General features: G+C 42.5%; 1 pseudogene; it reads left to right on the top strand.

Moving 5' to 3' along the window:
- The first annotated feature begins 8,004 nt into the window (after positions 1-8,004).
- LOC105482307 (large ribosomal subunit protein uL22 pseudogene) lies at positions 8,005-8,528 on the top strand (annotated as a pseudogene).
- Positions 8,529-11,003: the final 2,475 nt, after the last annotated feature.

Genomic DNA, 11,003 nt, shown 5'->3' with positions numbered 1-11,003 from the left:
TTTTGAGACGGAGTCTTGCTCTGTCGCCAGGCTGTAGTGCAGTGGTGCGATTTTGGCTGACTGCAACCTCTGCCTCCCTGGTTCAAGCAATTCTCCTGTCTCAGCCTCCTGAGTAGTTGGGATTACAGGCGCATGCTACTATGCCCAGCTAATTTTTGTACTTTTAGTAGAGACGGGGTTTCACCATGTTGGCCAGGATGGTCTCCATCTCTTGACCTTGTGATCTGCCTGCCTTGGCCTCCCAAAGTGCTGGGTTTACAGGCGTGAGCCACCGTGCCCGGCCTTTTTTTTTTTTTTTTTTGAGACAGTTTCATGCTTGTAGCCCAGGCTGGAGTGCAGTAGCGCCATCTTGGCTCACTGCAGCCTCTGCCTCCCAGGTTCAAGCAATTCACCTGACTCATCCTCCTGAGTAACTGGGATTACAGGTGTGCACCCCCACACCCAGCTAATTTTTGTGTTTTAGTAGAGACAGGGTTTCACGATGTTGGCCAGGCTGGTCTTGAACTCCTGACCTCATGTGATCTGCCCACCTCAGTCTCCAAAAGTGCTGGGATTACAGGCATGAGCCACCGTGCCTGGCGGAAAACAACACACATTTCTTCTACATGTTGGAGGGCAGAAGTATGCAGTCATTTTCACTGGGAAAAGTCAAAGTGTTGGCAGGACTGTTTCCTTTTGGAAGCCCTGAGGGGAAGGATCTGTGTCCTTGCCTTTTTTAGCTGCTAGTGACTGCCTGTATTCCTTAGCTTGTGGCCTCTTTCTCAATCTTTTTTTCTTCTTTTTTTTGAGATGGAGTCTTGCTCTGTCACCCAGGCTGGAGTGCAGTGGTGCAATCTCAGCTCACTGCAACCTCTGCCTCCTGGGTTCAAGTGATTCTCCTGCCTCAGTCTCCTGAGAAGCAGGGATTATAGGCACTGCCACCATTCCCAGCTAATTTTTGTAATTTTACTAGAGGGGGGAGGTTTCCCCATGTTGGCCAGGCTGTTCTCAAACTCCTGACCTCAAGTGATTGCCCACTTCGGCGTCCCAAAGTGTTGAGATTACAGGTGTGAGCCACTGCACCCAGCTCTCTTTCTCAATCTTCAGAGAACATCATTCCAGTCTCTTTCCTTCATCGCATCTTTCTCTGACTCTGGCTCTTCCTTCACTCTTCTTCTAAAGATCATATTATTACAACAGGCCCACCCAGAAATCCAGAATAACCTCCCAACTTCAAGATCCTTAACCTAATCACACCTGCAAATTCTCTTTTGCTTAGAGGGAAACATTCACAGGTTCTGAAGATTAGAAGAAAGACATATACTGTGGGGCTTCATTATCCAGCCAACCCCAATTCCTCCTCCTACTGAAATTAGTGCTTTTTTTTCTTTCTATAGCGTTACTTGATTTGGGGTTACAGCTGAGATAATTGGGCTCCCTAGACCTGTCATCCGTGTATTGATCTGTTTTAGAATAAGTTTAGAATAGTAAGTTCTTGGAACTGTAGGCTTCTGAGGGAATCCTTCTTCCCCACAGAATGACTCATCCTTGAATACGCCAGGCAGGTTCACTATCTCCATCTCTCACTTGCAACCCCTGTCTCTGTCCTATCTGGACGCCTCAGCCTTCTCACTTCAGTGCATCATGCTTTCACACTGCAAATGGCTGGTATCTGCATCTTTTTGCTGCAAGGTTTACCCTAATCTCTGGAGCCTGTTCCATCTGAGCTTAGAAAAGACTGGAAATGCTATGGGAATGAATACCCATATCCCCCAGTAGCCTACAATCATGAATGAAGTAGTGTATAAATATCCCAGCCCCCCTCATTTCATTTTTGCCACTTGTTTTATTGAGATATAATTCACATAACATAAAACTCATCATATTAGGCCTGGTGTGGTGGCTCACGCCTGTAATCCCAGCACTTTGGGAGGCCGAGGCGGGTGGATCACGAAGTCAGGAGTCCGAGATCAGCCTGGCCAACAAAAGTGAAATCCCGTCTCTACTAAAAATACAAAAAAAAAATTAGCCAGGCGTGGTGGCGAGTGCCTGTAGTCCCAGCTACTTAGGAGGCTGGGGCAGGAGAATCACTTGAACCTGGGAGGCAGAGGTTGCAGTGAGCCGAGATTGTGCCTCTGCACTCCAGCCTAGGTAACAAAAAAAACAAACAAAAAAACACACCATATTAAAGAATACCGTTCAGTGGTTTTTAGTATATTCACAATGTTGTACAAGCTTCACTACTATCGACTTCCAGAATGTTTCTATCCCTCCAAAGAAGCCTATACCTGTTAGTACCATCCTTTTTCCCTACTTTCTGTCTCTATGAATTGGCCTATCCTGGACGCTTCATAGAAATGTGATATAGTTTGGATGCTTGTCCCCTCCAGATCTCATGTTGAAATATGATTCCCAATGTTGGAGGTGGCACCTGGTAGGAGGTGAATAGACCATGGCCAGAGTCCTCATGAATGGTTTAGCACCATCCCCTTAATGATAAGTGAGTTCTTGCTCGGTTCATGTGAAATCCGGTTGTTTAAAAGCCTGGTTCCCAACCGGGCGTGGTGGCTCACGCCTGTAATCCTAGCACTTTGGGAGTTGAGGTGGGCGGATCACTGGAGGTCAGGAGTTCAGCCTGGCCAACATGGTGAAACTGCATCTCTACTAAAAATACAAAAATTAGCCAGGTGTGGTCCAGCTTACAGGCAGGCACCTGTAATCCCAGCTACTCTGGAGGCTGAGGCACGAAAATCGCTTGAATCTGAGAGGCGGAGGTTGCAGTGAGTCGAGATCATGTCACTGCACTACATCCTGGGTGACAGAGTGAGTGAGACCCTGTCTCAAAAAAATAACAAAACAAAACAAAACCAGTCTGTTTCCCCACTCCCCACCCCACCTATCTCTCTTGCTCCTGCTGTTGCCATGTGATGCACCTGCTCCCCCTTCACTTTTCACCACTGAAAACTTCAGTTTCCATAGTTGAAAACTTCTGAGGCCCTCACCAGAAGCAAATGCCAGCACCACATTTCCTGTACACCCTGCAGAACAGTGATCCACTCACACCTCTTTTCTTTATAAACTACCCAGTCTCAGGTGTTCCTTTACAGTACTGCAAAGCACTAACACAAAAAATGGAACCAAACAACATGTGGTTCCTCATTTCTTAGATGGATATCATCAAGACACCAGTTCAGGCTGGTTGTCTGACTTCCCCAGCATGATTAAGCTCCAGTTGCCCATAGTGGCACTGGGCAATGAATTGGCTGCCCTTCCTTTCCTGCCTCACTTCCCTGTTTATCCGCTGGTGTTTCTGGGATCACCTCTCAAAGAAAGTGCTTGTACTAGAATCCTTGCTTTGGAATCTGCTTCTTGGGGAACCCAAACTAAATACTAAGCATATCTAGCTAATTAATCAATTCATCAAAGATACACTGAATATTTACTCTGTGCTTGGCACATTGTTCAATGCTGAAGATTCAGCGCAAACAAGTTAGGCATCCTTTCCGTTCTCATGGAGGGTGTTGAAGCAGGTAATAAAGGCATTAAGCAAATTACAAGAGAGATGAGTATTACAAAGTAGTGGGTGAGGGAAGGCCTTCTTAATTAAGAATGAGACCTGAAGAATGGGAAGCAGTTTTCCTAGAGAAGAGGGTGGGGAAAATTTTCCAGGCACACAAACCCACTCCCAGATAAGGATGAACCTGGTGCTTTGGGAGATCGTGAGAAAACCATATGACTCTTGCAGAAAGAGTTGGAGGAAAATAGCTGAGGTAGATACTTTACCTTCAAGGAAAGACTTGATGTCCAGCTGTGGAGCGCATGGTCGGCAGACAGTCTACAGCTGTTAGCTGGTTCAGGTCGGCCTCAGCTCCTCAGAGCTGCCTTGACCAAGGTCACGCCCTTTCTAGAGCAGCCTGCATCTGGTGACCAAGCAACAATGGGATATAGAGGCCCAGCTGTCTGGCCTTATGGGGGACATTCTTCTTTAAAAATTTTAAGCATTAATATATTATATACTAAAATTTAAGAAGAAAAATTGGTTAACATGCTGTATTTCCATTTTTTTTCTTTCAGTAGTTTTTGGGGAACAGGTGGTTTTTGGCTACATAGATAAGTTCTTTAATGGTAATTTCTTTTCTTTTCTTTTTTCTTTTTTTTGGGGACAGAGTTTTGCTCTTGTCTCCCAGGCTGGAGTGCAACGGCACGATCTCAGCTCACTGCAAGCTCCATCTCCTGGGTTCAAACGATTCTCCTGGCTTAGCCTCCCCAGTAGCTAGGATTACAGGTGTGCGTCACTGGCTAATTTTTGTATTTTTAGTAGAGACGGAGTTTCACCATGTTGGCCAGGCTGGTCTCGAACTCCTGACCTCAGGTGATCTGCCTGCCTCAACCTCCCAAAGTGCTGGGATTACAGGCATGAGCCACCGCGCCTGGCCTTTAGTGGTAATTCCTGAGATTTTGTGCACCTGTCACTCGAGCAGTGTCCACTGTACCCAATATATAGTCTTTTATCCTTCTCCCCATTCCCAGCCCTTTCCCCAAGTCCCAAAAGTCCATTGTATCATTCTTATGCCTTTGCAACCTCGTAGCTTAGCTCCCACTGTTAAGTAAGGATATATGATATTTGGTTTTCCATTCCTGAGTTACTTCACTTAGAATAATGGTCTCCAATTCCATCCAGGTTGCTGCGAATGCCATTATTTTGTTCCTTTTATGGTTGAGTAATATTCCATGGTATATATTATATGTAATATATACCATATATAATATATACCATGATATATGTATGATACATATCAATATATATACCATAATATATATACACTATATATAATATATAATATATACCACAGTGTTTATATATAATATATAATATATGCCATGGTGTGTGTATATATAATATATATACATCATGGTATATATATAATGTATATAATATATATACCATGGCATATATGTTATATATGTAACATATATATCATGGTATATATTATATATAATATACACACACATATACCACATTTTTTTCATCCACTCGTTGATTGATGGGCATTTAGGCTGGTTCCATATTTTGCAATTGCAAATGTGCTGCAATAAACATGTGTGTGCAAGTGTTTTTCTCATATAATGACTTCTTTTCCTCTGGGTAGATATCCAGTAGTGGGATTGCTGGATCAAATGGTAAATCTATTTTTAGTTCTTTAAGGAATCTCCATACTGTTTTCCATAGTGGTTGTACTTGTTTACTTTCCCACTAGCAGTGTAAAAGTGTTCCCTTTTTACCACATCCATGCCAACATCTAGTATTTTTTGATTTTTTTAAATTGTGACCATTCTTGCAGGAGTAAGGTGGTATTGCATTGTGGTTTTGATTTGTATTTCCCTGATAATTAGTGATGTTGAGCATTTTTTCATGTTTGTTGGCCATTTGTATATCTTGTTTTGAGAATTGCCTATTCATGTCCTTTGCCCACTTTTTGATGGGATTATTTGTTTGTTTCTTGCTGATTTCTTTGAGTTCCTTGTGGATTCTCGTTATTAGTCCTTTGCTGGATGCATAGTTTGTGAATATTCCCCTTGTGGGGGACATTCTGATGGGCAATAGTCAACCCAGAGCTCCCGGCTGAGTTTGCTGGGTCTACAACACAGTTCAATTACTTCCTCAGTCCAGTCCTGCTTTGGCCTACTCCCCTTTGCAGGTGTTGATTCTTGATAAACATCTTGCCTCAAACTGTTGAAACCTACTCCCAGAGAACTCTACGTCCCATAGCAGTGAAACAAGAAGGCTTTGTATCATGGGTGATAATATTACCAAGTATCTCCTAAAACACAACAAAGGTGAGGGCTCTTATTCCTGAGAGGGATGGACTATACTTTTGGGGAGCAAGAACAACTTCGGAGGCCGGGCGCGGTGGCTCAAGCCTGTAATCCCAGCACTTTGGGAGGCCGAGACGGGCGGATCACGAGGTCAGGAGATCGAGACCATCCTGGCTGACACGGTGAAACCCCGTCTCTACTAAAAAAATACAAAAAAAAACTAGCCGGGCGAGGTGGCGGGCGCCTGTAGTCCCAGCTACTCAGGAGGCTGAGGCAGGAGAATGGCGTGAACCCGGGAGGCAGAGCTTGCAGTGAGCCGAGATCTGGCCACTGCACTCCAGCCTGGGCGGCAGAGCGAGACTCCGTCTCAAAAAAAAAAAAAAAAAAAAAAAAAAAAGAACAACTTCGGAGTCCTCACTGAAGGATTTACACATAAGTTTGCAACATGTAAGTTGAGAGATTTTTGAATTCAGAGAATTCAGGGGGAGTAAGGATTTTTGGAGTATAAACATTTTGGGGGTACATTTAAAATGCTTTTTATTAAATTAGCTGGGTTTTTATTAAATTAGCTGGGTTAGCACCTATAATCTCAGCTATGTGGGAGGCTGAGGCAGGAGAATTGCTTGAACCTGGGAGACAAAGGTTGCAGTGAGCCAAGATCGCACCACTGCACTCCAGGCTGGGTGACAGAGTAAGACTCTATCACAAAAAAAAAAAAAAAAAAGGCTTTTTATTCTTTGTATGTATTTTTCTAAATTTGTCTCGAGTGATACCATTTGTGTATGGTTATATAAATTAACTATATTAGTAATCTGGCTATTTGGATTTATGTGTTCTTTTATCCACGGGATCTCCCAGGACTGTGAGCAAAATGGAACATCACAGAAATACTTTTTCCATAGAGGATAATATCAGATTCCATACTGCTGGCATTTAAAATTTTATGTTCTGTCTGGGCAGTAGACTTTTAAAAATATAATTAGATGCTACTCCAGTGGGTACTTTATAAAGCATTAAAATATTAAATAACTTGATGAATGTTTAACTTAGCTGGAATGAGGGTAACTACATTTCTCTGTCCTTACTGTAAGGTGTACTACTACGATCCAGTCTGCCCCCAAAATACAGATACAGAAGCTCCTTCCCCCTGCTAATGGTCCTGAGATGCTATAGATACCTGTCCTTATTACAGGTATCTTGGAGGACATGGTAGATGGTGTGGTTCCAGTTTCTGAAAGCCAGAGGCTTAGTGATGGTTGTTGCTATCCAGGCAACTGAGCAGTTGCTCTGCAGACCCCACTGAAGTGCTGGAAGTATCCCCATCTGGCACAGCTCCTCACAGACATCCCTTCCTGGGTTCCCTGGCTCAAGTGCACCCTGACTTGGGGACTCCTCTTTGAAGGCAGTCCAGGGATCCCTGACCTAAAGCTCTCTTTTGCCCTTCCTCTAGTCACTTCCTCAGGTTTTGATGCCTCCCCTCAGGCCAGATTATAATCAAATACCCTCCTTTCTCCTTGAGATTGAAAGGACTATCACTCTCTTTAGCACTTTCTAGGTGATTTCAGAGGAAAACAATATATAGTTTAAATTTCCTGCCATATAGCAATATATGGTTTGAATATGTAAAAAATGAAAGCAATTCCATTTACACGAAGTTCTAGAACGAACAAAACCTCTCTGTGATGATAAATATCAGAATAGTGGTTGCCTCTGGAGGGAGTATTGACTGGAAAGAGGCATGAGGATCATTTCTAGAATGAAGGAAATGTTCTTGAAGGGAGTGGGGGTATATGTTTGTCAAAATTTATTGAACTATATATTTAAACTATGCATTTTTTTTATGTACATTTAAACAGATAAAGCAGGATGACAAATAGTTCAAAAATGAAAGAGAAATGTCCATGTGAGAATAATTCGGCAAATATTTAGATGTCAAAATGGTTTGGTTTTAAATTTCTGACTTTATTAGGGCCATAATAAAGGCCTTTATTAGGGCCTTTACAGGAAAGGCCCCACTAGCAGCATGTAGCTCTGCTAAGGGATATAACAACATTTTTATCCGCAGGCAATGATTTCTTATTAGTCAAGCTCTTTAAATAGAGGAGAAATGTTTGCATATTGCATATGTTTAAAAGTTAGCTAGAACTCACCGCTCTTCCTCTTCCCCTAAGTGGCCTGAGGTGATCTGTGAAAACGGTTTGCCACTCACTTGACCCAGAAAACTCCGCGAAATCATGAAGAGGTTCAAATCTTCATGTTCACTTTAAGAACACCTGTGAAACTGCCAAGGCCATGAAGGCTTTGCCTATATGGAAAGCCACCAAGTATCGGAAAGATGTCACTTTACAGAAACTGTGTACCGTTCCGAAGTTACAATTGTGGAGTGGGTAGGTGCTCCCAGGCCAAACATTGTGGCTGGGCACACGGCTGGTGGCCCAGAGAGTCTTGAATTTTTGCTGCACGTGCTTTAAAATGCAGACAGTAATGCTGAACTTCAGGGTTTAGATGTAGATGCTCTGGTCATTGAGCACAGCCAGGTGAACAAAGCACTTAAGATGCGCCATCGGACTTACAGAGCTCATGGTCAGACCAACCCGTACGTGAGCTCTCCCTGCCACATCGAGATGATCTTTCCTGAAAAGGAACACATTGAACCAGAAGAGGAGGTTGCACAGAAAAAGAAGATATCCCAGTAGAAACTGAAGAGGCAAAAACATATGACACGGGAATAAATTCAGCACAAATAAAGACAAAGGTTAAAAAAAAAAAAAAAAAAGGTTACTAGACGAGATTCAGTGCACGTTTCTGTAGCTTTTGTCAACAGCTGACCCCCAATGTTTCTACCTATAGAGTGGTCACTAAGTTTAGAAATATAGGTGGCTCTCTGCCCTATCTCACTATGTTAAGTGACCACCAATTAGTGCCTGCACTTAACACAGGAGGAAAGGTCACCTGGAGAGCACCACCACATGACCCCAGGGTGGTGAGGAACTGGTAGGATGATCATACCTAAAATTAGATTGGATGACGTAGCCCTGTGGAGTATGCTGCATGATGGCCAGATCAGAACACCCCTGGGTATCGCGTAAGCCAGAAAAAATTAGGACACGGAATGAAAAGTTGAATTTGAATACTGGATAAGCAACAAATAACTTTTTGTATAAGTATACATATATATAAGTATATAAGGATACTTATATATCCCTTGCATATTTCGGATGTATATGCATGGACCTACTTGCAAGGGACATAATTATACTAAAAACGTATCTGGTTTTTAATCTGAAAGTTAAATTTAATTGTGACTGGGTGCGGTGGCTCATGCCTGTAATCCTAGCACTTTGGGAGGCTGAGGAGGGTGGATCACCTGAGACCAGAGTTTGAGACCAGCCTGGCCAACATGGCGAAACCCTGTCTCTATTAAAATTATCAAAAATTAGCCGGGCATGGTGGCGGATGCTTATAATCCCAGCTACTTGGGAGACAGAGGCAGGAGATTTTCTTGAACCCGGGAAGTGGAGGCTGCAGTGAGCCGAGATCACACCACTACACTCCAGCCTGGGCAACAAGAGCAAAACACTGTTTCAAAAAAAAAAAAAAGAAATATAAATTTAAAAAAATAAGTTTAATTGAGTGTCCTCCTGCATTTTTATGTGCAAAGTCTGGTAAGCATGAGGTACCCTAAAAAGGCAGGCTCCTCCTTGCCACCCACCATGAAAACCAGAGACAAAATCTGACTCAGTGGTTTTCAAACTTTAGCTTGCATCAGAATCACTTGTAGAGCTTGTCAAAACCCAGATTATTAGTCAGAGTTTCTGATTCAGTAGGTCTGGGGTGAGGCCCTGAAAATTTGCATTTCTTAACATTCCCAGGCATTGCTGATCCTGCTGATTCCAGGGGTCATATCTGAGAACTACTGATCTGACGTGATGCATTACAGATCCATGTGCAGGGATTGCTAGAAATACCATGTTAATGTATCCTGTTCATTGTGATTCTGCCTAGCACATTGAACTATGCATTGCTAATGAGGGACAACACATCAAACATATAATATACTGTAATGTAATATCAATAAACCATTTATTATGCATAGTTGCCTATGTTTCCAGACTTTGTGGCCACTCTGTAGGGAAGCTATTTGCCTCTGTAGTGAAAGGATTGCCTTTTAATGAGTGTGAAATTAAAATTCCATGTTAAAATTAGAATAGAACCCAAACTTCGATAAACCCATAAAATAATAATAATATCAGAGAACCTTTGTTAAATTATATACCAAATAAATATTTAACAAGGTGTGACACTCAGGAATTTTATTTATATTTTATTAAACACCACAATTTCCACAACATATTATTTATACACAGAGTGACTATACAACCTCAGGATTTTTGGAGTACCTGGGATGCAGTTTCTACACCATGACTTCTCTAGGGACCTGGTCTTGTTGGAGAAAGATATAAGAGGCTTTTGCTTGTGCTATCCATAGAACTGAAAAATACCGAAATGTTCCAAAGTAACTTTGAAGCTGACATTTCATATTTTCACCATCAAAACTTTTGCATTTCTTTTTTCTTTTTTTTTTTTGAGACTGGATCTCACTCTGTCACCGGGCTGGAGTACAATGGCATGATCTCGGCTCACTGCAACCTCCGCCTCCTGGGTTCAAGCAATTCTCCTGCCTCAGCCTCCCAAGTAGATGGGACTACAGGCGCATGCCACCATGCCTGGCTAATTTTTTGTGCTCTTAGTAAAGACGGGGTTTCACCATGTCAGCCAAGATGGTCTTGATCTCCTGACCTCGTGATCTGCCCGCCTCGGCCTCCCAAAGTGCTGGGATTACAGGCGTGAGCTACTGCGCCTGGCTATTTTTTCTTTCTTTTCTTTTTTTTTTTTTTAACTTTTCTATTTCTTGGCCTACTGATTTGGATTTTCTCTTTTGAGGGAGAATGACACACAGGAGAGACATATATAGGAAAAGAAAGAAAGAAAGTACTAGAAATTTTTGCTGAGTGTCTGAGTTCTTTGGCCACTGTTGGGAGATCACTGACCACAAATACACATAGAATGCAAGGACTACTTTAAGAGATATATGTATACTGAATAATTTATGGATGATATGAGACATCTGTGATTTGCTTTAAAATACTGCAACATGCAGCTGGGCATAGTGGCTCATGCCTGTAATCCCAGGGCTTTGGGAGGCC

This window comes from Macaca nemestrina, chromosome 8 (genome assembly GCF_043159975.1).
Source record: "Macaca nemestrina isolate mMacNem1 chromosome 8, mMacNem.hap1, whole genome shotgun sequence".
Lineage (NCBI taxonomy): Eukaryota > Metazoa > Chordata > Mammalia > Primates > Cercopithecidae > Macaca > Macaca nemestrina.
Note: the sequence above shows the minus strand (reverse complement) of the source record. Positions and strands in the feature narration are given on the sequence as shown.